Genomic DNA, 26,858 nt, shown 5'->3' on the forward strand with positions numbered 1-26,858 from the left:
GAATACTCACATTATCAAGATCAGTTCATTCTCTTGCTATAGCCAACATATAGGGCAAGTTGCATAACAACTTTTTAATTTCCAATGAGAAATGGCTGCCAAACTTGAGTGGCCAGTGAATTCTCTCCTCTTATGAGAAGCTGAAATAGTTATAATTAGAAAAATATCCTGATGCATATATATGATAGATAATATTTTATATGACCATATAATTATATATTAATATAATTTATATTTTATGTAATATGCATATTTGTTGAGGACAATGAAATATAGTTATGAAATAATTTGAATTTGATTGTGTAAAGACATCCAGTTCTGGGGTACCGGGTGGGTCAGTCACTTAAGCATCTGCTCAGGTCATGATCTCAGGGTCTTTGGGATAGAGTCCTGCGTTGAGCTCCTGCTCATCAGGGAGTCTGCTTCTCCTTCTCCCTCTACTGCTGCCCCTGCTTGTGCTTTCTGTCTCTGTCAAATAAGTAAAGAAAATCTTTAAAAATAAATAAATACATCCAGTTCTAACAATGCAAATAAATATATTTCTTTTCTTTCTCTTTTCTTTCAAGAGGTAAATATTTGAACTTCACTAAAATTTATTTCTCTTGGACATAATTTTTTCAAAAATTTTGTTTGTTCATAGCTCTAAAGATTACAAATCTCCCATATTTCTGATGCATATATTCTTACCTTAGATATGTACATGAGTACATTATTAATGTACTCAATTTGTAGTATCTTCTGAATTATTTAATCTTTCACGGTGTTTTTTTTCTTTCATTTTTGTCCACTAATTTACATTGTTTTAAATTTGCATTTTAATACAGGAGGGTAATCATCTTTTCCTCCTTTTTAAGTTCCTGAAAAAAAAATGTATCCCTTTAACTTAGAATTAGTGAGAGTAAGGGCACGTTTTATGTTTGACACTTTTTCAGTTATTATACCATTTAAATTGAATTGCTATTCAAAATACCTTTGAATATATTCAGGGGATTGAGCAAGACAAACAGATTAAAGCTGCCATTTTGAAATATAATTCCAGCAGCAGTTGGAGGAAGAGTGTTGATATTTGAAATGCTACTTGGAATGGCAGGGACACTTCTAAATCAGAAGGGATGCCGGACCTGAATGTAGAAGCAAGTCTTTGGAGGCTCCTGGCTGAGAAACACACCATGTGAATCTTTGAATTACTGCATTTTTGGAAGATTCAGGGTGGTCCTAGCAAAATATCTGAGGAAAATTTCAATGAACCGTTGTTTAGTAAGGGATTATTTAAATATTGTAACTGCTTTGAGGGCCTTGGTGATGGGTGTTTGGTAGAGAGAAACCCAGTGGAGTAGTGAATGAGAAAAAGTACATTAATTGAACTTGGAGGAAAAAAAAAAAAACATAAATTTTTGAATCCTGGAAAAAAAAATTTTTATTTTAATCTACATCATCATTAGAGTCCATATATATCACACACAACAGGATCGTTTTCTATCTTCACATTCACATAGTACTTATGGCTTTCATGTTGTTGATGGATTTTTAAAAATACAGAACCATTAGTTGTAATGCAGGGCTTAAAAAAAAGCTTGAAACATATTTTGTGTCCTATATGCGTGCAGAGAGCTTTGACTTCCTGTGTTTTAAAGAAAGTAACTGCTAGCATCTTGTACAGCTGATCATTTCAGTCACATTTCTGCCTAACTTTAATTAAAATTTTATTCAAAGATATGGATTATTTCATGAAGATTCATTTTAGTGAAAGGGTGTTTTAGGAGTTCAGGACATTCAAAACATTAGAATTTCATCCAGAAATGGTCAGCAAAATTTACATCATATTTGGCAATCTTGATGGTAAATCCCTGGTGCACTATAAGGTTTGCTCTTTCCTAGAATCTGTGAAGTAGAACCAGAAGCATTTTTATTACTCTAAACAAGTCTGTAGGGCATGTGACAAATATTTCTACAATGATTATGGGCCAACTATCAAAACCCCTTTGTATTACCTCTGAGGATTTCCCTCTAAGGGAATTGACAACTACATAAACATAAGAAAAATCACCTATAGAACCATTTGGTATCAAATATCCGCTCTACTTCATCAGCTATGTCATCTTGTAACCAAAGAGGAAAAGGCAATTACTTCCATAGTCATGAAAACTACTGAAGTAGAGATGTCTGGGCTGTTTAAAACACCTCACAAGTCCCTGTGCATATTCTGAGTAGATGGCTATGTGTATAACCTGCTCTGTTCATGGGTTGTGCTATGAGTTACAGAGATTCTATGAAAGGATGAATGTGCCTTCTCCTAATTTCTGTTTTACTCTCTCTGGTTCTATTTAGTGTCTTAATTTGTAGATTATAAATGTTTTATACAGTTGTGGACTATAAAATGAGGGTTGTGTATAAAATAATGAAAAAGTATTACAAATTTTTGTGAATATCTGCTCGTGATAACCTATTAATATACATTTTATAAAATAATTTAAAAATTATGTTGAGAAAATATTTCTAACAACTAAAAAAGTAACAAAATCAATATGACTCCTGGGAATTTGGAGATGACTGTGATCTATGTAGGTTAGGGGTGGGTAGAGATGTGTGGGAGTTTAAGGAAAAAAAAATACCTTGAAAAAGGTAGTACTGAAGCTGTTCTCTTAAAATTCAGCCTTTCTGTTGATGGAGAGGAATAAGAAATACACTAAAGCCAGAGACTTGGTGTTGGAAAACAGAAAGGAGGTAATATGAATTGCGTCAAGACCTGAGAGGGAGCATTAGGCAGTGCTCAATATTATTGGAATTCAGCCAGTACCAGGTTGTACAGGGCTTTCACTGACAGTGTAAAGGGTTATGATTTTATATCACAGGCTTTGCAGAACAGATGGCATTTTTGAGCAGTGAAGCATCAAGCTGAAAATATAGTTTATTCATATTTTTAATGTACCCAGAAAGATTTCTTGTGCCTATTTCCTCAAGTTATTGGTTTGTTAGCTTCACTGGTTGCCATGAGGCTAGGATTTGGGGAATTATCTCTGCACACAGCTTTTCATTTTGGCAATGTAATATTGTTTAGTCTTAAACCCAATTAGCATGCTTGAAAAAATATATATGCATGTATATGTATATATACACATACATTCAACTTTATGCACATGACACCGAAATTTGTATCTCCAGCAAAGTTTTCTGTGTTACCAATACATATCAGTGATTGTTTATTCAACAATATGAAAGTGAATATGTCTAAAAAGAAAGTCATGATTTTTGACATCTCAGTGAATGGTACCATCATCTATCCGTTGGGTTAAGCAAGTCTCTGGGAGTTATCTCTCTCCTTCACTTGGTATCCCCATATTTAAGTGAGTTCTCCAGATTTTATCTACTACATTTTCCTAGTTATATTTGCTTCCTTCCATATATAATGATGCCATCTTTGTCCAATCTACTTTTATCTCCAGCCTGGAATACTGCAATGACCTTTCAATTGTTTTTCAGCTGTGTCCCTTTTTATTCTTTTAATTTATTTAAAGTGAGAGAGAGCTTGAAGCAAGACACATATCCCCATCTTTCTTAGGACCTCTTGGTGGTTTATCATTTGATTAAGTATAAGGTCAAAGTAGTTTATAGAAGGCTTCAGGTTCTGTACACTTAGCCATGACTATATCTTTAACTAAACTCCATAAATATATCTATGTCTCTTTTTTTGTTCTTTAAAAGTAACATGTGCACTCTGCCAGTTGCTTTCTCTGTCCATAGCAAATGTTATTTATACTTCCTCCTCTTTTCTAACAATACCATTTTATCCTCTAATAAATCTTTTTATATCTTAGTTCCTATCACTTAATTAAACCACCCCTGAAACATCCATTAAACTGATTAGAATTCTGTTTATACTTTATAGATCTTATATCAATATATAGCTATCCACTTACAATATAGTAAACCCAATATCTTGTGGATTTGTTTACTGTCTTCTTCTTTTGTTCATAAACTTTTTTATTTTCTTTATCAGATAGAGCAATTATCACAGGGACAGCCATCTAGAAGATATTTAGTAAATATGGTTGGAGGTATAAACAATGGTAAGATGAATCAAAAGCACAGAAATGATAAAATGTCTGAAGAAATATTGATTCTTTTGGGAGCCAGGGAAGTCAAATCCATTTTGATTTCTGGCCTAACATATTCAAGAGTATGATTTACCTGCACATGAAACAAATTATAGTCATGCATGAAGGACTGCTCAGTCCTTATTAATAACGTCCAATGACATTGAAACAGCTTGAAAAATCTTAGAAAATCCATGGAGTATCCAAACCCTGAATTTCATATGCTTACACTCCATGGAGACATATATCAGGTAATAAAATATTTCCATATATAAATCAAGTTTTGATTCAATAGATTGTTAAACTGTATTCTGGAGCCAACATGAAAAGCATAAGCCCTAATGTAGGTAAAGCAATCCCACAGTACAGGAATAACTTTCTAACATACCTTTTTAAGCACTCATAGAACATTACTGCAGGCATAATTCTTAAATTAATATATATTTATTAATGGAATCATCGATACTTAGTTGCTGTTTCTAAAATATCTATGGAGATCTTAGAGCTTATACTTATATTAATCATATATATTGCTAATATTGTATATATCACTTTTGAATTTCATTTTTATGTAAGTACCATTTTTATGTAAGAGCAGGGATCGTTATCTATTTTGTCCATTACTGCTTTGCCAGTACCTAAAAAACTGACAGATACATAATAGTTGTTAGTTGTTGAATAAAATTATTTAAATTACGTAATTGTGTTTGCGTGTGCATGAGCATTTATTCATATTGCACTAACTGATTGTGACTACGATGTGCAAGAAAGTATGTCCAGCACTAATGATGAGACAGATACCCATGCCTTATCTACCCTCAGGGAATTCCAAATTAAGTGGGGAGATTATAATGCATTAATATTGGAGAAAATGATATGCTCAATTTTGTGGGAGGTGCTGGGAAGTATTATTTGGGGAGGAAACAACTGAAATGCACATTGAGGGAAAGAAAAGAAGACAAGGATAAATTATGTTGGGGTACCTAGGTGGCTCAGCAATTGGCCCAGGGCATGAACCTAGAGCTTTGGGATCGAGTCCCACATCAGGCTCCCTGCATGGAGCCTGCTTCTCTCTCTGCCTATGTCTCTGTCTCTGTCTGTCTGTCTCTCTCTCTTTCTCTGTTTCATTAATAAATAAATAAAATCTTTAAAAAAATGGATAAATTATGTCTTGAGAGGAGGAACAGTGAAGATGAATGGTTCATTCAAGCAAGAATTGATTGTTTAAGGAACCACATGAGATCTGCTCTTGAGGTTCCTGACACTGAAGAGGCATGGCCAGATTGGGGTTGTATAAAACTCATGAGAATGCTGGTGATGGTTCAGACCTTGACCTTGTGGAGCAGAATATGGAGGCAGATATAACAGTGAAGATACTATTGAAATGACTCAGGCAAGAAAGGATGCTGGTCTGGGTGGAAGCAATCAGTCTTGGGACAAAAAATGAATAGATTAGATTCAAGATAAATGAAGGGAAAAGACTGATCAAGTTTAGGGATGATTTATATGTAGGTTTCAGGTAGGAGAAGGGAGAGTTACAAAAGTTTTATTATAATTACAGAAATAGTTCCAACAACCAAAATTAAGCATATGAGTGGGGATTATTTCCTAGATTACTTCTAATTCTCTAAAATGAAAAGTACCCCAGGTCTCATCTTTATAATGACTGAGCTATTGAAAATGAAGCCGACCTTGAAGAAATAGCCATTTTCATGGTGTTTTTTATAACAAAAAGTCCCAAATAATTTTTCAAGGCACAGTGTGAAATTTACAGACACACAGTAAAAGATATTATCACTTGTTTTGTTTGTTTGCTTACTTTGAGGTAGAGGGAGATTTTTGTGTAATTATGTACTTTTCATATTATATAATAATTTTACCTCAGTACTCAGCTGCCTTAGTTGTCCCCCCAAAATTCTAAGATTTTATTTATTTTTATTTATTTTTTAGATATTTTATTTATTTATTCACGAGAGACACACAGAGAGAGAGAGAGAGAGAGAGAGAGGCAGAGGGAGAAGCAGGCTCCATGCAAGGAGCTTGACGTGGAACTTCGGGCCTCCAGGATCAGGGCTGAAGGTGGCGCTAAACCACTAAGCCACCCGGGCTGCCCCAAAATTCTAAGTTTTTAAATGTCAACCTTTAACTTAGTATTTAATAACTTATTATAGTTTAATAATCTTAACTGAATATAGCCTAATTTATTCATTCACTGAAATGTATTAAGTTATATGCCTAAAAGCAGTAGGTGCCACAGTACAAAGAAAACATATATTCTTGGAATTCAAGGGTTTTACAACTAGTGGAAGACATAATAATAATAATAATAATAATAATAATAATAGTAATAATAGTAATTGAATTAAAATTCTACAGGTAAAATTACCAAAATTAAGTAAAAAACTTAATTTTGTCTGAAGGAAGGAATGATTAACATTGTTAAGGGGGAGAAAATATTCTTTATAGAGGAGATTCTTTTAGAGCTATATGTAGTAAAGATAACTTTCAGTAGGTATTTACCTGGCTCATAATAGGGAAGTGGTGGGGCATTCCATGACTCCAAATGGGCCACAGCAGGTAGAGAAATGCAACACTGTAAAGTGTTAGAGCAGTTAAAAGAATATGGAAGATGTCCTAATAAAATGAACTTAATTTATACATAAATTTTATTACTTTTTTCTAAGAATCCACAAAATACTTAATCAGAACATTATTATTCCATCCTCACTAAATACTTTGCTATTACCATTCAACATATGTGATACCCGATACGTTAAATACAACTTTACATTTTTATTTAATTTGATTAAGAAAAATAAGCAACTCTTATCTTTTCTATTGTGTTCATTTTACTCAGATATTTTCCTTTTGATGAAATTCATATTTGCCTTATAATTATATTAACAAAATGAGGGACTTACATTATGTGCCTTACTTTACTATTAGTGGTAAATCTCTTTGTGTATCATAGGAAAATTGCAGTGCAAATATAAGCCTTCAGGAGTGATAACCCCTAATTAAAATATTATCTAGAAGAAGTGGCACAGTACAGGACCTTAGGCTTGCCCCATCTCATAAATACAACTAAATAACTATCAATTCATTCTAAATACCTTAGAAAACAACCTGAAGAGTGAAGGGAAACTCCACAACCTGAAGAGTGAAGGGAAACTCCACAACTGTAGAGAAGAAGCTACATCAAAGAGAGTAGAAAGGGCAGAGATGTGGCTTGGGAGAGAAAGAGAGCATGGCTTCTGAAAGAGATCACTGGGACCTGTGGTACATGGAAAAGAGTAAGAGACAGACTAGCACAGGGCCCACACAGAGAAGATGAATCCCCATAGCAATAGGTATTGAAAATGAGAGGGGCCGAATTTCATGATTTCTTGCAACCAACAGGACTTAAAGCCTGGAGTTTTAAAGGACGGGGCGCTTGACTCAGGGAGAACCCAGAGGTATTGCAGCTACTTTTGGAGAGAAGTCAGGGAAAACAGCCCGTGGACATACTCTGTGTCAACAGTGATCTGAAGAATGCCTGATGAGCACAGTTAGGAGGCTATTTGCTCATCTCATAGGATATCCCAGATAAGCAGCATTCAAGGAGATACCTCCCTGGAAACAAAGGACCTGGGAGGTGTTATTTCATTCCCTCAACCCTCAGCACAAACACAGACCTACCTGCAGGAACCAGAACAGTGCCAACATTCACTATCTAACTTGCTTACACCAAACCCTGATCCCCCCACATTTTGGTGAACTGCCCTTCCCAGTCACACTTGTCCCAGTCCCAGCATGGCGGGCCCTCTTTCATAGACGACTGGTCAAAACCCTTACCAATAGTGCATCTCCTGACTCAGGAGTTTTGCAGAGCCTCAGTTCTGGCATCAGAGGTGAAGTTCTTATTGCACAAGCAGACCAGAGCACACATAGTTAACATGTACCACATGCAAGCCAAGAACCAAAAACTTTCCAGAGCAGACAAAAAGAGCTTCTGCAGATGACTGGGCTGAAGGATAAAGTGGCTAGGATGCAAAAGCAGAGTTCACAGAGCAAACATTGGAGACACTCGTTGAAGCACCAGACCCTGAGAAAAAGGAGTCACTACATGCAGGGTGCTACAGGTTCATTACCCTCAAAAACAGGAAAAATAGCTTGGCTTCACAGACATGAGAACAAAGACTTACACAAAATGAGAAGACAGAAAAAATTGTCCCAAATTAAAGAATAGGACAAGGCATGGTCAGAGATGTAAGTGAAACAGATATAAATAATATGCCTGATTGATTATTTAAGGTAATGATCATAAGGATACTTGCTGGACCTTAGAAGAGTGAGACCTTTAACACAGAGATAGATAAAGGACTCAATAAATGAAATGAAAGACACAATTAACGGGATGAACAGCAGGTTGGAAATGCAGAGGAAGAAATTAAGGATCCAGAAGACAGAGTAATGGAAAGTAAACAAGCTGAATAATAGAGATAAAAAATAATTATGCAAAATGAGATTAGATTTAGGGAACTCAGTGACTTCATCAAGGGAAATAACATTTGTATTACTGGAGTTCCAAAGAAGAGAGAAAAGGGGTTGAGAATTTATATGAAGAAATAATAGCTGAAAACTCCCTTAATCTAGGGAATGTAGCAGATATCCAAATCCAGAAGGCACAGATAACTTTTAACAAAATCAAGAAAAGTAGATCTATGCCAAGACGTTGAAATTACATTGACAAAATATATTAATAAAGAAAAAAATTTAAAGCAGCAAGAGAAAAAGATCATAGTAACATACAAGGGAGATCTCATTAGGTCTTGCAAGGAATTTTTCAGCAGAAACTTTACATTCAGAAAAGAGTAGTATGGTATATCCAAAGTGCTGAATGGGAAAATCTGCAGCTAAGAATAATCTACACTCAAAATAGAAGAGAAAAAGATAGATAGATAGATAGATAGATAGATAGATAGATAGATGATAGATAGATAGATAGATAGATAGTTAAAGATGGGGTGGCGGGGAGGTGATAATTTCCCAGACCAAAAAGAAAAAAAAAATAATAAAGATGAAGTCAAGCAGTTCATGATCATTAAGCCAACTAGTTTCTTTTCTTTTTTTTTTTTTAAGATTTTATTTATTTATTCATGAGAGACACAGAAAGAGAGAGGCAGAGACACAGGCAGAGGGGGAAGCAGGCTCCATTCAGGGAGCCTGTTGGGGACTCAATCCCGGGTCTCCAGGATCAGGCCCTGGGCTGAGCCACCCGGGCTGCCCCCAACCATAGTCTTTAGCAAGTAAATGGGACTTTTTGAGTGGAAAGACCAAAAAGTGACAGCATCAAAGTAGAAAACACAAAACTATAAAAATGAGTATTTCTATTAAAAAAAAAGACTTCACAAATAACAGGATGTAAGATATGACAACATATATCTAAAACATGGGTAGGAGAGGAGTAAGGAATGGGTTGAAACTGAAATGCCCATCAATATAGACCCCTATATGCAAATGATGTTATTATATAAACTTAATTATAACCACAAAACATGAACCACTAATAAATATACAAGGAATAAAGAAAAAAAATTGAAATATATCACTAAAGAAGATCAGCAAACCATGAAAGAAAGACAAGAAGGTATCAGAGAAAACCTTCAGGAACAACCACAAAACAAATAATAAAATCACAATAAATATGCATCCATCAAAAATTGCTTTGAATGTAAATTGATCAAATGGTCCAAACAATAGACCTAGAATGGGTTGGTGACATAATAGATTAAAAAAATAAATAATTAATAATAATTAATAATAATAATAATAATAATAATAATAATAAAAGCATCCCTATGCTTCTTACAGGAGACTCATTTTAGACCTGAGACAATTACGGATTGAAAGTAAGGCAATAGAGAAACATTTATCGTGTAAATGGATGACAAAAGAAAGCTACACTAACAGTTCTTATATTAGATATGGTAGACTTTAATACAAAATAGACTTTAAACAGACTCTAATAAGAGAAAAGGAGACTATCTAATCATAAAGGGGACAATTCAACAAGGTGATATAATAATTATAAATATTTGTGTATCCAATATGAAAACACTCAAATATGTAAAACAACAAACATAAAGGAACTAATTGATAATAATGCAATAATAGTAGAGAACTTTAACAATCCACTTACATCAATGGACAGATTACCTAAACAGAAAATCAATAAGGAGGCAATGGCTTTGAATAACACACATAAACAGATGGATTTAAATATATATTCAGAATATCCCATCTTAAAAAAGCAGAACACACCTTCCTTTTGAGTGCATTGAAACATTCACCAGAATAGATCATGTATTAGGCCACAAAACAAATCTCAATACATTCATGAAGACTGATGCCGTACTATGAAACTTTCCTGATCAGAATGCTATGAAATTAGAAGTACCCCATGAGAATAAATTTGGAAAGATCACAAATACGTGGAGATTAAATAACATGCTACTAAGCAATGAATGGATCAACCAGGAAATAAAAGAATAAATTAAAAAAAAAACTACATAGAAACAAATGAAAATGAAAACAACAGCTCAAAATCTTTGAGATGCAGCAGAAGTGGTTCTAAGAGAGAAGTTTATACCATTACAAACTTACCTCAAGAAGCAAGAAAAATCTGAAATAAACAAATCAAAGTTATACCTTAGGAAGCTTGAAGAAGCATAACAAACAAAACCTAAAACCACCAGATGGAGGGAAATAATAAAGATTGGAATAGAAATAAGTGATACAGAAACAAACAAAAAATAGAACATACTAATGAATTGAGAACAGATCAACAAATTTGATCTAGCTAAACCTCTAGCTAGACATAACAATAACAAAGAGAAAAGATATAAATAATAAAAAAAAACCACACAGAGAGAAGAAATAATAGCCAGAACCACAGAAATACAAATAATTACAAGAGAATATTATGAAAAACTATATGCCAGTGTTTGCTTCAGCAGCACATATATTAAATATCTACATGCCAACCAATTAGAAAAGCTAGAAGAAATGGATAAATTCCTAGAGACATAAAATATATAAACTACCAAAACTGAAACAGGAAGAAATAGAAAACTTGAACAGACTAATTACCAGCAAATAAATTGAATCAGTAATTAAAGAACTCCCAGCAAACAAAATCCAGACCAGATGGCTTCACAAGAAAACTCCACCATTTAATGAAGTAGCAATACCTATTCTTCTAAAATTATTCCCTAAAAATAGAAATAGAAAGAAAACTTTCAAACTTATCTATGAGGCCACCATTACCCTGATGCCCAAGCCAGATAAGATACCACTATAAAAGGCTAATATCCCTGGTGACATAGACACAAAAATTCTCAATAAAATATTTGCAAATGAAATTCAATAATAAAAATCACTCATCAGACTCCAGTGGGATTTATTCCTTGACTGCAAGGTGATTCACTATTGACAAATCAATCACATGATTCATCATGTCAATAAGAGAGAGGATAAAACCGTACGGGCACTTCAATAGATGCAGAAAAACCATTCAACGAAGTACAGCATCCATTCATGGAAAAACTCTCAACAAAGGTTTAGAGGGAACATATCACCACATAATAAAGACCACGTATAAAAATCTACAGCTAACATTATCCTTAATGGGGAAAAACTGAGTTTTTCTCCTAAGACCAGGAACGAGATAAGGATGTCCACCCTCACCACTTCTATTCATCATAGTACTAGAAGTCCTACCCAGGGAATTCAGACAACAAAATGAAATAAAAGGAAACCAAATCAGCAAGAAAGAAGTAAAACTTTCACTATGCACAGATGAAATGATACTATATAAAAAAATCTAAAAGATTCCACCAAGAAACTGCTAGAACTGATAAATTCAGTAAAGTAACAAGATACAAAATCAATGTACAGAAATCTATTGCATTTCTATACAATAATGAAGCAGCAGAAAGAGAAAATAAGAAAACAATCTCATTTATAATTGCACCAGAAAACAGTAACATACCTAGAAGAAACTTCAAGAAAGAGCTGAAAGATTATAATCTAAAAACTGTAGAACTTTGTTGAAAATTTGAAGATGAGAAAAAGAAGTGGGAAGACATCCTGTGCTCATGGAATGGAAGAACAGATATTGTTAAAATGTCTAGACTACCTAAAGGGATCTACACATTGGTGAAGTCCCTATCAAAATACCAACGGCATTTTTCACAGAACTAGAATAAACAATCCTAAAATTTATATGGAACCACAAAAGGCCTCCAATAGCCAAGCAACCTTGAAAAGAAAAGCAAAGCTGAAAAAAAAAAAAAAAAAAAAAAAAAAGAAAAGCAAAGCTGGAGTTAAAACAATTCTGGACTTCAAGTTATATTATGAAGTTGTATTAATCAAGAGAGTATGGTACTGGCACAAAAATAGACACATAGATCAATAGAATAGAATAGAGAGTCCAGAAATAAACCCACAAGTACATGGCCAATTAATTTTTAACAAAGCCGGAAAGAATATCCAATGGGAAAAAGACAGTGCCTTCAACAAACGGTATTGAAAAAACTGGACAGCAGCATGCAAAAGAATGAAACTGGACCACTCTCTTACACCATACAGAAAAATAAAGCCAAAATTGGTGAAAGACCTAAAAGTGAGACCGGAAACCATAAAAATCCTAGAGGAGGGCACAGGTAGTAACTTCTCTGACATTTCCCATAACATTTTTTGTGGACAGTTCTCCTTATACATGGGAAACAAAGGCAAAAATAAACCATTGGGACTACATCAAAATAAAAAAGCTTCCGCTCAGTTCAGGGAGCAATCAACAAAACTAAAAGGGAACCTACTGAATGTGAGATATTTTATTTGCAAATGAAATATCTAATAAAGGGATAGTATCTAAGATGTATAAAAACGTGTAAAATTCAACACACAAAAAGCAAGTAATTCAATTAAAACTGGGCAGAAGATATGAACAGAGATTTTCCCAAAGAAGACATGCAGATGATCAATACATGGAAAGTCTTTCAACATCACTCACCGTCAGGGCAATGCAAATCAAAACAACCATGAAATATCATCTCACTCCTGTCAGAGTGACTAAAATCAATAACACAAGAAGCAAAAGATGTTGAAGAGGATGCAGAGAAAGGGGAACCCTCTTGCACTGTTGGTGGGAATGCAAACTGGTGCAACCAGTCTGGAACCAGTCTGGAAAATAGTATGGAGGTTCCTTGAGAAATTAAAAATACAACTACTCTGTCATCCAGCAATTGTACTATTGGGTATTTATGCAATGATACAAAAACAGTAATTCACAGGATACATGCTCCCGTATGTTTATAGCAGCATAATCTACAATAGTCAAATTATGGAAGCACACTGATTGTTGAATGAAAAAAGAACATGCGGTGTATATCTGTATCTATGCCTACATCTACATATATGTAATAAAATATATATATATATATATATAGACTATTATTCAGACAAAAAAGAATGAAATCTTGCCATTTGCAATGACATGGATGGAGCTAGAAAGTATTATGCTAAGTGAAATAAGTCAGTCAGAGGTAGACACGTACCATACAATTTCATTCATATGTGGAATTTAAGAAACAAAACAAAGCAAGCAAAGTGGACAAAAAAAGAGAAAGAAAAAAGAAAAAAAATAAAAAAAAAATAAAAAAAAGAGAAAGAGACAATCAAGAAACAGACTCTTAATTATACAACAACAAACTGAAGGTTACCAGAGGGGTGATGGGTGGGGGGATGGATGAAGAGTGATGGGGATTAAACATACACTCCTCTTGATGAGCACTAAGTAATATATGGGATTGCTGAAATCACTGCATTGTACATCTGAGACAAACATAACACTGTATGTTAACTACACTAGAATTAAAATAAAAACTGAAAAAAAAATGTTATATAAGGATATTTCATATTTCAGTTGAACTAAGTTTTTTCCTGGTTTCCAGGGAACTTGGCATGGCACCTAAGCAGTGAAGCAGTCCTCGTGCCTGGATTTGCACATCAGCAATTTTTCCAAACTTGATTTTGGTACTTATCATTACTAAATTGAATTAGACATTTCTTAAACTATGTCTAACAGGAATGCAAGAAAGAAAGCTAGTTTGAACTCTGCTTCTGGTGCCAACAGCATTATATAATGAGGTAAACACTGGTAATTGTGTTTAGTTCAATAACACTTTTAATTATGGTTGAGCTCTCCTTCAGAGTCTATGGATTTTACTGATGCAAAATAAACAGCTGAAAGTCAAATGAAGGCAGCCTCATGGATTTCTATTGCCTAATTAAAGTACAGACACATTGCTTTTCCCATTGTGGCCCTAAGCAAAATAAGCTTGTTGCTCATAGTTTCATAGCCAAAATCCTTTTTGTTTAAGTATGAGACTAACAAAATTATAACTTGAGTTTCTGTATATCCTGCATACTTATCTTTGGGTCTGGAACGTAACAGGTACTTGATTCATTTCTGTTGAATGAAGAAAATGATGCTAAAATTAACCTAAAAAGCCAAGTTAGTATGATGTGTTGGTTTGTGCTGATTTTGACTATTTCTAGAAACAGACAGTAAAGGGTTAATGACTTCTATTTTCAGAACTAATTTTCTTCATGTCTTTCCATTTTTAACTCATTAAATTTCCCCACAACCTCCTCCATGTGCATTCTAAAAATGATAAATGGGGAAGAATATTAATGCTCCTGGGCCTGCTAATCTCCTGCCTTCTGGCAACATTTATTTCCTTTAGAGAGTTTCATCCATATTTGCTAAATACATAGTGACAAAATAAATCAATGACAAAATTAATTGGAATCAATCGTAGGCTTTTTTGTTCATCCCCCAGTGGTCCCCCCGCTTCCTGTGAGAAGGGCCATTTCAAAGGAAAGACAACATTGATCATGTACGTTTATACTTTCGCTCCAATATTTCTGAATGCAACATGACAAAGGAAATGATGTAAAACCAATGAAAAGATGATATTCACACTTTTGTGTGTTTGTTTTTATGCTTCAGGTTTGGGTCTTAAGCATCTGGGACCAAGAGAAATAGCTAATTTCTAGAATACTGATGAAGGAAGTCAATTAATGGAATAAGGGTCTATAGAAACTATATAGAAAAGAATCAAGTGCCTGCATTTTCTGAAGTACTGAGAAATGTAAAACATTTAATCTTTTGCTGCCTAAAGAATCTTCCTTAAATTCCTTCCATTTTTAACACAAATGGACATATATGTTGCCAGAATTTCTCCCTGGAAGATAACATTTCCTGCATCTGCAGCATCTGTAAGGAGGAGTTTACACAATAGGAAATTACCATTAAAACGTATAGCACTGTGACAAAATAAGCAAACAAGCCACTCAGAGATTACCAGATGATACAAAGAGAAATGAAGTTAGGATCAATAACACCTTTTTTTTTTTTTTTTTTTAAATTTTTCAAACTCAGAAGCTGCATGATCCCATCAGCTGCTGGGTATCTCCCCTTTCAACACAGTCACTGAGGAGAAAAATCTGTTCCAGTTTAGGAAGTTCTCTATCCCTATTTCCTCTGTTCATTCAGATATATTTTCTCTGAATCAACCTGTAGACCGTGTGTACTCAAGCAGATGTCATTCTTTAATGAATCAGAGCATATCCCATTTTATACTTAAAATATTTCAACATCAAAATTCAGAGTTTTGTCTACATGATAAGGGGATTAAGCAAAATATTGACTGTAGATTTATATATGTAATTATATTATCCCAGTGGCTGTTAAATGTTAAGAGGTTTTCCACTTGTATAACAGATTAACATTTTCAGGATTTGTAACTGAATAACAACAATAAAAATTGCAAATGAATATATAGCTTTTATATTCTAATATGATGAATTCAAGAAATGTATCATTTTGATGGTGTTTGCTTTTGTGCAAAATAAGCTTTAGTTAAAAAATGTCATTTTTATTCTAGTGTTTCAGTGAATTATATATACTCTTTTCCTCACTGAAATCCAGTAAGGTTTCTCAGTGTTCCAATGTAATAAATATAGTACTCAACATGTGGCTCAATACAATCTGTTAAGCAGTCTGCAGGATGAAAAAACTGTGAAATGAAAAGAATACACACCAGAAATTTTAAAAAGGCTTAAACATTTTTTTTCTATCTCAATACAATTATATCACAGCACAGATGATTTTGTTTTGGCCTGAGTAAATCAGCTTCCATGAAGAAGATTGAGCCAGGTCCAGTCCTGTGATTTGCACATCTATCTCCTGATTTCTACAATCTCTACATCAGCAGAAGGATAGTCAAGAATAAAATTATGTGGTCGTTGCCTTACTGAATTAGTCTGAAACAAGTGTTTCTATGCCAACCCTATTTAGGGTCACAAGGTAATGAATTCCTATGAAATGGCTGAGAAGAAAGGATGAGGGAAATTAAATCTTTACAAAGCTGGGTTGTCATTACAGGTGTTTATGGGGGCAATGGGAGAGCATCTTTCACACAATGTACATGATATCAAAAGATCAAATATTCTGAAGGTAGTAGCTGGACCAGGAGCCAGGGAGATAGGAGGAATTATGTGCTGATACCTGGAAGGCAACTAGCAGGTTTCCAGAGCAATCCTTTAATCTTGACCCACCACAGCCCAAATCTCTATAAAACTTCAGGAACTCATCAAGTGTGAAGTGTTAGCACTAAATCATAGTACCATCTGATAAATATGTTGACTTTCCTTCTGGGCAATGATTAAATAAAGAGTAAAATGTGAGAAATACTTAGTGGAAAGGTTAAAAGGAGAGAGAAAGGGGTGTGCGTGTGTGTGTGTGTGTGTGTGTGTGTGTGTTAGGGAGAGAGCGAGACAGAAAAATAGGGAAGAGAAAGATGGCTCAGATAAATGACCAAAAAAAAAAAAAATAGAAGAAAAAACATAAGGAATATAGATGGATACCTCGAGAGATATAAAATATTGGTACAAACAATGTCTAGAGAGCTAGAACCCAGAATCATGGCTCATGCATGTTTGAGTAGAAAAATAACAGAATATAAAAAGGATCTATTCAAGGAGCTACCATAATGCATGTCAAACATACACAAAGGCTATAGGAAGATTCCATTCACTTTTTTTTCAAAAAAAGAAAAAAGAATGCACTAATAAAAAATTATTTTCTCCCTAGAAGGTACTTAAATCCAGAATGGAAGAAACATTTGAAGCAACCTAAATGTTTCTTAATATGTGTCGTACCTAAGAAGGCCAGGTTCACAGTTAAACTAAGGCTGTGAGTGAATCTAACACCTGGCTTCAATGCAGTATACATCTCAAATAAGTCCATTTATGTAGGAGTGAGAACAGTAATTTTCATCATTTTTTTCTTTTCCTTACTGAAACTTCTGTTAATAAGGCAGACAGTAATTTTAAAATACCTACTGGCATTCTCGAGAGAAAAATAGCTTTCAAGACTTTTGACTTATCTTAAATGCGCCAGCAATTGTTTACAACTCTACCATATAACTGTGTTTGCTTTAATATAATAATTTTCCATGGAGTGCAGTGGGCACTTCAGGAGGATATTTAGTATGTTTGAAAGTAAGGCCCAACATTACACATACCTAGGAATATTCCATCCAGCCTGAGACAAAAGATGTTAGTCTGTACATAATGAAATAATAAATTACCACTTTATCATTGAAAGGATTTTGATTGGTAGGCCAACATCTTAATCTGCCCTCATTTGCCTAATTCACAGTTAATTAATCTTTTGAGACTTTGGTTACTTTGTCTAAAGCATAATAAGGAAAATGTTGGACGCTTTTCTGATATGCACTTTGTACTTTTTCCCATTGTAGCTGCTCTCGGTGCTGTCACCTTCCATGCAGCACCTTCCACATTCTTTTTTTTTTTTTTTATGATAGTCACACACAAAGAGATAGAGAGAGAGGCAGAGACACAGGAAGAGGGAGAAGCAGGCTCCATGCACCAGGAGCCCGACGTGGGGTTCGATCCTGGGTCTCCAGGATCGCGCCCTGGGCCAAAGGCAGGCGCTAAACCGCTGAACCACCCAGGGATCCCCCACCTTCCACATTCTACTCTCTACTCCGACACAACAACCAACAAGGCTTCCACAGAAAAATCCAAGACCATCTCCCCATGTTCAGGTCCTATTTTTTTACCCCCATTTCACAGAGGAGCACACCCCATAGCAAGTCATGGAACGTGAAGGGTGGCTTCATCCCAGGGAGGCAAATTCCAGAACTCAAACATGTGCTCCATTGTGATATGCAAGTAAAAAAACAAAAAATGTCTATCCAGTAAGTGTCCATTCTCTGAATTGAACTAACATCCCTCAAAATCTAAAGTTGCTCTTCTTTCTACTGTGTGTGAGTGCTTGAAGTCATTTCAATGTACAAAAGTGTTAATGAAATCAATGGCTCTGCTTGGACAAGTTTGGATTGCTAGACTCTGAGCATGAGGTCACATTCAGCTGATTTCATATCACTACTAGCCTGGTGGTGATTTCAGGCCTACATCACTTTCTTTCTCACTTGCAGTTTTGAAAATTAATAAAAAGAAACCTCATTTAGAATAAAGTTGGGAAGACAGCAGGGAGAAAGCAATAGGGAGAGACCCACCTTGCAAATCCGTATTTTTCTATCCCAGCAGGATGAAGAAAGGCCTTCTCTTCTCGCTGGCAACAGCCCTGCCAATGAGAGATAGTCACAGCTTAGCCAAGGAGAAGCTGCTAGAACTCAACTCCCAGTTTATTCCGAAGGGCTTTTAGTTTACACACCGCCCCTCACAGCTCCCCCTTCCCTGTATAACAGGGGGTTTCTTTCTTTTGTTCTGTGGACTTGCCCATGGTTTTGCTGTAATTCGCGTGTCCCAGATCAGAATTGCCTGGTAGTCTTGAATAAATCCATTTTACTGATAAAATGACCTGGTGCCTTTAAGGTTAACATGGTCCACTTGGCCTGTTTAATAGATTTCAAAACGTCTCATTTTACCAGTTAGAAGCTAGGAGAATTTGAATTCAAGATGAAATTCAGGGATGTTAGGTTTCAGAAAATAAAGAAAAGAAAAACAAAGTAAATCATGAAGCCAAGGGAAAGTTAAAGTATGGCTTTGGAACTACAGATGTGTTTTCAGGTGTTTTGTGATCTCAGCCTGAGAAGGCAGGAATTAGGACTTTTTTTTTTTTTTGTCATCGTTCTTGGCAGGCCTTCGCTATTGAAAATCATGAGGGGTTGATTTCTTTGAGACCATAGATGTTTAATACCCTAGTGTATTAGTCCAGGCTAAATATTATTTAATATTTGCTTTATTCAATTAAATGCTTGTAAATAAAGTAGTAATGAAGAAATCCAAAATGACTGCAAAATTAGGCAATTTATGTAAACTAACACTTGAAAACTCCTATGGTGTTTTCTAGAGGATAATGATTTCAGCCTCAAAACAATGAGGATCTGTGATATTTACTTGAATTTCTCTTTTTTTTTTTTTCCTCCCAGGACAGTTGAATTACTTTTAGAGTGATCTTGTGGAAGCAAACAAACACACACAGAAATTTTAAAAGCTCCATTGATGATGGAATTAGAAATGGTATCTTTCCATTCTAGCTGTAATTCACATCATGACCTGGGTCAAGGCAATTAGCCAGACAGACACGGGTGCCATCTGAGGGAATCACATCTGGTCATGCTCACTAGTGCTAAGCTCTGCAGATTTTCCATGCCTCTTAGATTTGACTGTGGCACAGGGCAGAGACCACAGGCATTGCCTTCCTTGCCCTCTTCCAATTTCCTTGCTCACTTTCTCTTGCAATTTGCTGCCACAGATGGTATCTGATGAATGAAACTACCCAGTTACCAGTCCCCATATCCATTAATGCTACAATTAGCTCTCTGAGGCTAATGCTATGGAAAAACAATAAATACTGATTAATTCAGTTAGGTAACACAAAATGAGTTGGGACATTTTTCCAGATTAAATGATGGAACCAAGTTAAAGGATTTTATTTTCTTCTTTCCTAGTTTTGCTGCCTCCCTTTCATTATGTTCCTTATTAAATGGTAAGAAACATATCAGCTTACTCTGATTTGTCTGCTCATTATGTTAATGCCACTAAGAATTTCAAAACCATCACCTATATAGTACAATGAATAAGCATTTAAACTAACCTACTTCATAACTAGAATAGGCCAACATAGACAAGGCAAAACTAAGAGAAGGAGCAGAGAAATAATCAGACTTGAACGAAAGCAAAAAGGTTCATTGGGAAGATAGCTGCAGTAATATTCACATGTTTTTAGGATATGTATTGTACATATATCTCATTCATATAGGTAACTATTTCAATAGAAAATATGTGTCTTATGAGCATGAAATTAACTCAGGAATTAGTAAATAATTTGCATCAAACCATGTTCAAATATACTCTTTTTTATTTTTATAAATTTATTTTTTATTGGTGTTCAATTTGCCAACATATAGAATAATACTCTTAATCTTAAAAGTGCATATACGATAATTATCTGCTTTCTCTTGTAAATTAATTTTAACAGAAAAAAGTGATGTGCTCTTGCACTGTCTTCATTTATAGAAATAAGAGCTGGTAGACTGGGCTTCCAGTCTTTTCAAAGGCTTGGGGAACAGTAAACTAGCTATCTCCTTGAGAAGTAACTAAGCAAGTGTGTTTGTTTCTACTACAAAGAATCTGTATTGAGAAGGTCCCTTTGTGAGATTTTCTTTGAGAACTGCAAGGTGGAATAAAGCCTTACATTTAAAGAAAGAGGAGTTTAAATAGATGTGATACTGCTCAAAATGTATTTCACTACATTTTTATGAGATTTTGAAAGAATAAGACTTTGTAGTTTATGTAACAAGAAGTAAGACCAGGGAAGGGTGAAGGAAATGTTGGGGCAAAGCTGTAAGTGCTTGATGGAGCATGTAAAATCCTGCTCTGTGTGGGCAAAGTAGATATGTAAAAATAGACATCATAGTTGAGTGGGTATTAGAGGCATCTTGAATGCACTAGAATTGTTTCTAGTTTATGGCTGTTACCGTGATGCTATTTTGATTTCTCTACATGTTTTCTGGTGAATATGCATATGCATTTTCTTAGGGTTTGTGTCCAGGAGTTTGATTTCTGGGCTAAAGAGCATTTATGCATATTCAACATTAGTAGATGCTATACACAGTTTTTCAAGGGAGTTGTATCAGTTTAAACTCCTGCCAGCAATGAATAAAGTCTCTTTGTCCATATGACACTCAATTTGTAACTATAATTTTTTAGACTTCTAGTATGGATATATAGTCTAATGACTGCTAAGTTTAATTTGCATTTCCTTGCAGGACGTGTGCCATTGAGCACGTTTGCATGTTTATCAGATGCACGAATCTCTCTTCTTTTCCTGTTAGATTTTCTGCTTTTTTCTTTGTCACGTGGAAAGGGTGTTATACATTCTGAATATGGTTCTTTGAAAATTTTATACATTACGAATATCTTCAATTCTATGCCTTGAAACTTTTACATTTAGTTCTGTGATCCATCCATCTTAAATTGATTTATTTATTTTATTTTATATTTTTCACTAAATTGATTTTTAAAAAAATATTTTACTTATTTATTTCATAGAGACAGAGCATGAGCAGGGGGGATAGCCAGAGGGAGAAGCAGACTTCCTGCTGAGCAGAGAGCCCAACACAGGGATGGATTCCAGGACCATGGGACCATGACCTGAGCTGAGGGCAGACACTTAACTAACTGAGCCCGCCCAGGTGATTTCACTTACGGTGGGAAGTAAGGGTCAGTATTCATTGGTCCAGCGTATTTACTAAGAAGACCACCTTTCTTATTGTATTGCAGTGATACTCTCTATATTTTTGTAGTTGTTATTTGATAGACTAGGTATAGGTGTTAGAGTATGCAATTAGGCTTTAACAGGATGCCTGGAGACCAGCAGAGGGGAAGAGTAGGCCTGCTATTAGGAAAGTTAGTAACCAGCCTGGAAGCATTTCACAAACAAAGCCACAAGAAACCAAACAGGTTTGGTTGTTTGGTTTGATCAAACCAAACAGGCCCAAGATAAGGCTGGGGACCCTGATTAAGTAAGGAAGAAGAAGTGTGAGAGCCTGCTCCCAAAGAAATCCCCTCCTCAAACAATATTTCACCCCTTAGTTAACAACTGTCAATAAAAGATAGAGACCCAAACTCAAGGTAGAGCTCTCCCTTAAGCTCACCCACTCTCACATCTCAAGAGTGTCCTCTTTCTCTTTGATAAACACCTTACCTGCACCACCCAACTAGTGTATTGTCCGTCCTCTAATTCTTTCTTGAGATGAGACTAAAAGCCTCCAGTGACATATGAGCATGGGCTGGGCAGGGGCCTTTGGGCCCAGAGGTCTCCCCAGTCCATCAGTAACAAAGGTGTATGTGAAAGATTATTTCTAAAATTTATATCTTATTCCATATTTCCACTTATCTGTTCTGTACCTATACTTCACTGTCTTAACTACGTTCAATTTCAATTAAGTATCAATAAGTAGTGTGTAATTCCTTTATATTTCTTATTTTTTAACACTATTTTTATTCCATATCAACTTTAGTAATAGTTTTTCAATATCCACAAAATTAGGGACCTTGCCTTTTAAATTTGTTTATAGTTTAGAAAGATAAAATTTTATTTTTTATTATTAAAATCTGTAAGTCATAGTCCTAATGTCCGCTCCCTTTCATGACAAGAGATAGACTCTATATGTCTTAAGTAAAACATTTAATAACTTAGAGTTTCTCTGTTTTCTTTATTTACAAATCCAACCCAGTTATTTATTTCCAGTTTATTTTGGCTTAAAATGGAAAAGAAAGTAACAACTTCATGGTTTTCATAATTTCTATTCAGTTCTCCAAAGAATGTATCGAATAAGTCCATATATTACACATATTACCTGTCTTGTAATACTGTAAGTTTAAGAATTTGGAGAAGAAATGAGAATTTTAAAAGAAATTAGAGATAAAATATCTAGATATCTGTACAGTCATTACTAACTCAAATATTCTATGCTTATAAATGTAAACATACTGCATAGTTAAGAAAGTAAGAAACATTTGTCTTGATCAAGGTCGTAGAGCTTGTGAATGACCAAGTAAAAGAGCAAACTGCGCACACACACAAACACACAATTCCATGTGACTGTCACTGAGAAATTGTTTGCACTGATAAGATATATTGTGATATTAAAAATCAAGTTCAGTAAAAATGGCATATTTCTCCATTACAACTATAAACAGTGACCCTAGAATGGGTTAAAAAAGAGTTTTGAATTATATCAGTATTTAAACATTTTGAAATGAATAATTTCAGGTAGTACATTTAAAGAAATGGAAATTTTTCCTCATGAAATTTGAATATCAGAGTTTTTCTGCCTGAATTTGAGTGATTGATTTTTTCTAGCAACCATTCATGATCCTGGTTTTTATTAAATAGTCACATTATAGGATATCTTTGAAATTCTTTTGTTTATTTTAAAATTCTGGAGTCCCTGCTATAACTGAACAGCAATAAGGGGGCTATTTGTTACTAAAATATGATATTCTAATTCAGAGTCAGGATTTTTAAAATATTCTTAGTGGGCTTCTGCTCAATAGAGGGCTAAAATGAGAACCTTATAAAGAATTACTTCAACTGGTGGGGAGATGAGAAAATATATTTTCAGAAACAAGTATTAAACTTGTTTGGGGAGTGTTGAATAAGCTTTGTGGAACCTAAAATTTTTGTGTGTATATATAAAAGTTAAATTCAGTTTACTGCAAAAATGTAGCAGACAAATATCAGTGAGGCCTTTGGCTCTAAGGAGTGACTTCTGGGCTCAGCCTGGTCTTCTGCAGCCACACTAATGGATTAGGACTTGCCCCTTGAGGGAAGTGTTCACTTCAGGACAACCTTTGATTAACCTGCTCAGGTCAAAAATATCAAAAGAATAAACAGCGGCAGAGAAAATCAAATGTTCCTGTGGGAAAATACAGGAGCAAAGATCAAATTGACAGGGCTTTAGATTCTCAGATTCATCAGGCTTATGAAAGTTGAAAGTCACGAACCTTTTTAAAGTTGTGTTGCTGCAAGCTGTAGGGAGCATTTTCACAGAAAAAGTGGAGACTTCTTCCACTTGTGTTTGCCACTCGGGTCCACGGTGAGCACATCAATTCTCCATAATCCACGACTGGGTGATATCATGTCTCTTATCAATTTGTAAAGTGCTGACATGTTTTATTAATATGTTTCTAACTCTTCAGCCAATATATTAATGAAAAATGAGAAAATCAGACATGGCGGTGATCTCTGTTGCACCCTGCTTGATGAACCAATGCTGTAAATGTTCTCCTAGGCCACACTTTTAAAGTCTCTTTGCTAAGCCTCATTTCTGGGACGACTTGTGCATTTCTTAAAATCTTAATCCCCCTCCCGAAGAGTTACATTGCAATATGTGTGCTTTGTTTTCAAAATGTGCTCATTATTACTCAGAACTGAAAATGATGGATGAGAACACCAGCTAGTCGACTTGATAATGTTGACATGCTATTCTACATTTTAGACACCCTCTGTAAACAAAGATAAAAGTAGATTTAATAAAAATCACTGCTCTCCTTTTAGAAATATTGCATTACAAAATAAATTAAGAGTAATTGGGGAACATTACCTGATCTTAATCTTAATGTAAGCATTTATTATGGTAATATGCATTAATTTCAAATTATTTTGATTGATCATTATGTGACAGGTTAACTATTTAATGTGAAAAATATATTTACAGCTCAATAAACATTCATATATACTCTACAAAAATCATCTATAAATTGGAAAACCCAGTGATATAAAAATGCATTAATGCATTGGTTCTTTCACTAGAAAGAGATTATAAAATACAATTAATTATGATATCACATCTATCTCCATTGAAACATATACTATGTAATTAAATTTCATTTATATTTTTTAATATATTTCATATATCTAGATTTGTATGTATGGCATATCAAATTCTGTTTAGAGGTCATATATATATATTTTTTTTTCAAATTTAATGGCAAGATAGCTTATTTTGCAATTTGGAGTTTGAATATAATAATGTATGGTATTAGTTACCATTAGTCTTCTTGGAGATAAAGTAAATTATTTTTCATATGTAAAATTAAAATAATGCTTTTGAAATCAATAACAATTCCCTTTAGTCACTTATAATGATACAATAGTGGTTTTTAAATTATATCTATCATGCCTATCCACTTGTTTGCTTGTTGATTCTTCTTTCTTGACAGACAAGGTCATTTTCGCTCTTATCTATGTGCCAAGCCCCCGAGCTGCCTTTATGTCATGTCATGTCCTGGCTTTATGAGTGGATAAAGATTTTCAGTTTATAAAAGTATGAACATCCAAGTATTTCAGATTTAAGATAGTTTGTCCTTTACCTGTCATCAAAGTTTTGACTTGAACAGAAACTCTAATAAATGTATTATTTATTGTTTTCATCCATAAGGTCATTGGCTTGATCATTTTCCAAGATTCTAGTGCTTTTTACTTCATTTATTGGCTTTGCTATTATCTTGAAAGAACCAACCTATTTTTTGAAAACCTTAGGCTTATGGCTAGACAATGGTATCCAATGCCTTTCTTTCAAAAACTTTTTGCCTGATCATTTCTTGGATTGTTTTTCATCTTTTCTTTTTTTTTTCTTCTACCCGTAGAGTGACAATAGTGAAATGAGGTATAGTCTACATAATGCTAGCCTTCTTCTAACATCTTCTCCTACCTGAAGCAAAGCAGTCTTGTTTATGTAAGTAGAACTTTCAGTTAGAGCTGCCAATAAAATATCAGCCATTTAACACTCAACCGCATCCTTCACTAATTTTCTTCACTTGAAACCGACTTCAGTCATATAGTAGCTGCTTCTTGCTTACTTGTTCCATTTCCAAACTAAAAATAATAAAAATGGTGTTATTATTTGATGTTATCCTTATGCAACTGATAAGCAAATAGTATTGTCTCCCAGTAAATCAGAATCCAAAAAAAAAGTTCACATCTTGAATCTGAAAAATAGAATATAATCTTTATATGGGCATATCATGTGCATACTGAAACATTTAGAAATATCACTAGCTGCCCAACTATCTTTTATGAGTTTGTGTTGATGCCAGGAATATTAAGTCTATGTTCATGTGTGAGAAAAGAGAAGAAAAGTAAAACCATGTCTCCAGTTCAGCCAAACTTTGAAACTGGGATGATATGCTGATATTTTTCTCTTAGTGCTGTCAGTTTTCAAGACACTGCACTGGGAATTCATATTGGAAATATTACTTGCTGGATTTTTTTGTATGGACTCTAATGAAATCATTACAAGGCACCTGCACAGGGGGCTCAGCCTAATTAACTTTATTTCCATGCAAACCTTTCAACATTATCATGCCAGGATAATAAGAAATTACTTTTTTCCATCTATAGATGGTGGTAGCTGGCAAAATGCAGCTGCTCAATGAGGTTTGCAAGTGCATCGTCTCTAAGAGGAAGCAGAGAGACTAAAAACATAGCAATAAAAAGACTTGAAATATCAAAAACTGTAACTTTCTCTTATATTCTTATTTCCTCAAGCTCATTCGTTCACAAAATCCAAAAAGGAGGGGCCACCTGGGTGGCTCAGTTGGTTTAAGCATTGGATTCTTGATTTTGGTTCTGGTTATAATCTCAGAGTTGTG

The 26,858-nt window shown here is 34.6% G+C and overlaps 2 long non-coding RNA genes across 2 annotated transcripts in view; one reads left to right on the forward strand and one right to left on the reverse strand.

Moving 5' to 3' along the window:
• LOC144293081 (uncharacterized) overlaps positions 1-26,858 on the forward strand; it is a 71,459-nt gene that overhangs the window by 41,094 nt on the left and 3,507 nt on the right. The window lies entirely within an intron of this gene.
• Positions 262-26,080, reverse strand: LOC144293080 (uncharacterized). The gene is made up of 6 exons (XR_013360582.1): positions 25,919-26,080; positions 24,210-24,710; positions 18,749-18,816; positions 6,615-6,687; positions 4,674-4,740; positions 262-468 (listed from the first exon to the last, which is right to left on the reverse strand). It is a non-coding gene; the product is annotated as an uncharacterized LOC144293080 (long non-coding RNA).

The sequence above is a fragment of the Canis aureus genome, chromosome 21 (genome assembly GCF_053574225.1).
Source record: "Canis aureus isolate CA01 chromosome 21, VMU_Caureus_v.1.0, whole genome shotgun sequence".
Classification (NCBI taxonomy): Eukaryota; Metazoa; Chordata; class Mammalia; order Carnivora; family Canidae; genus Canis; species Canis aureus.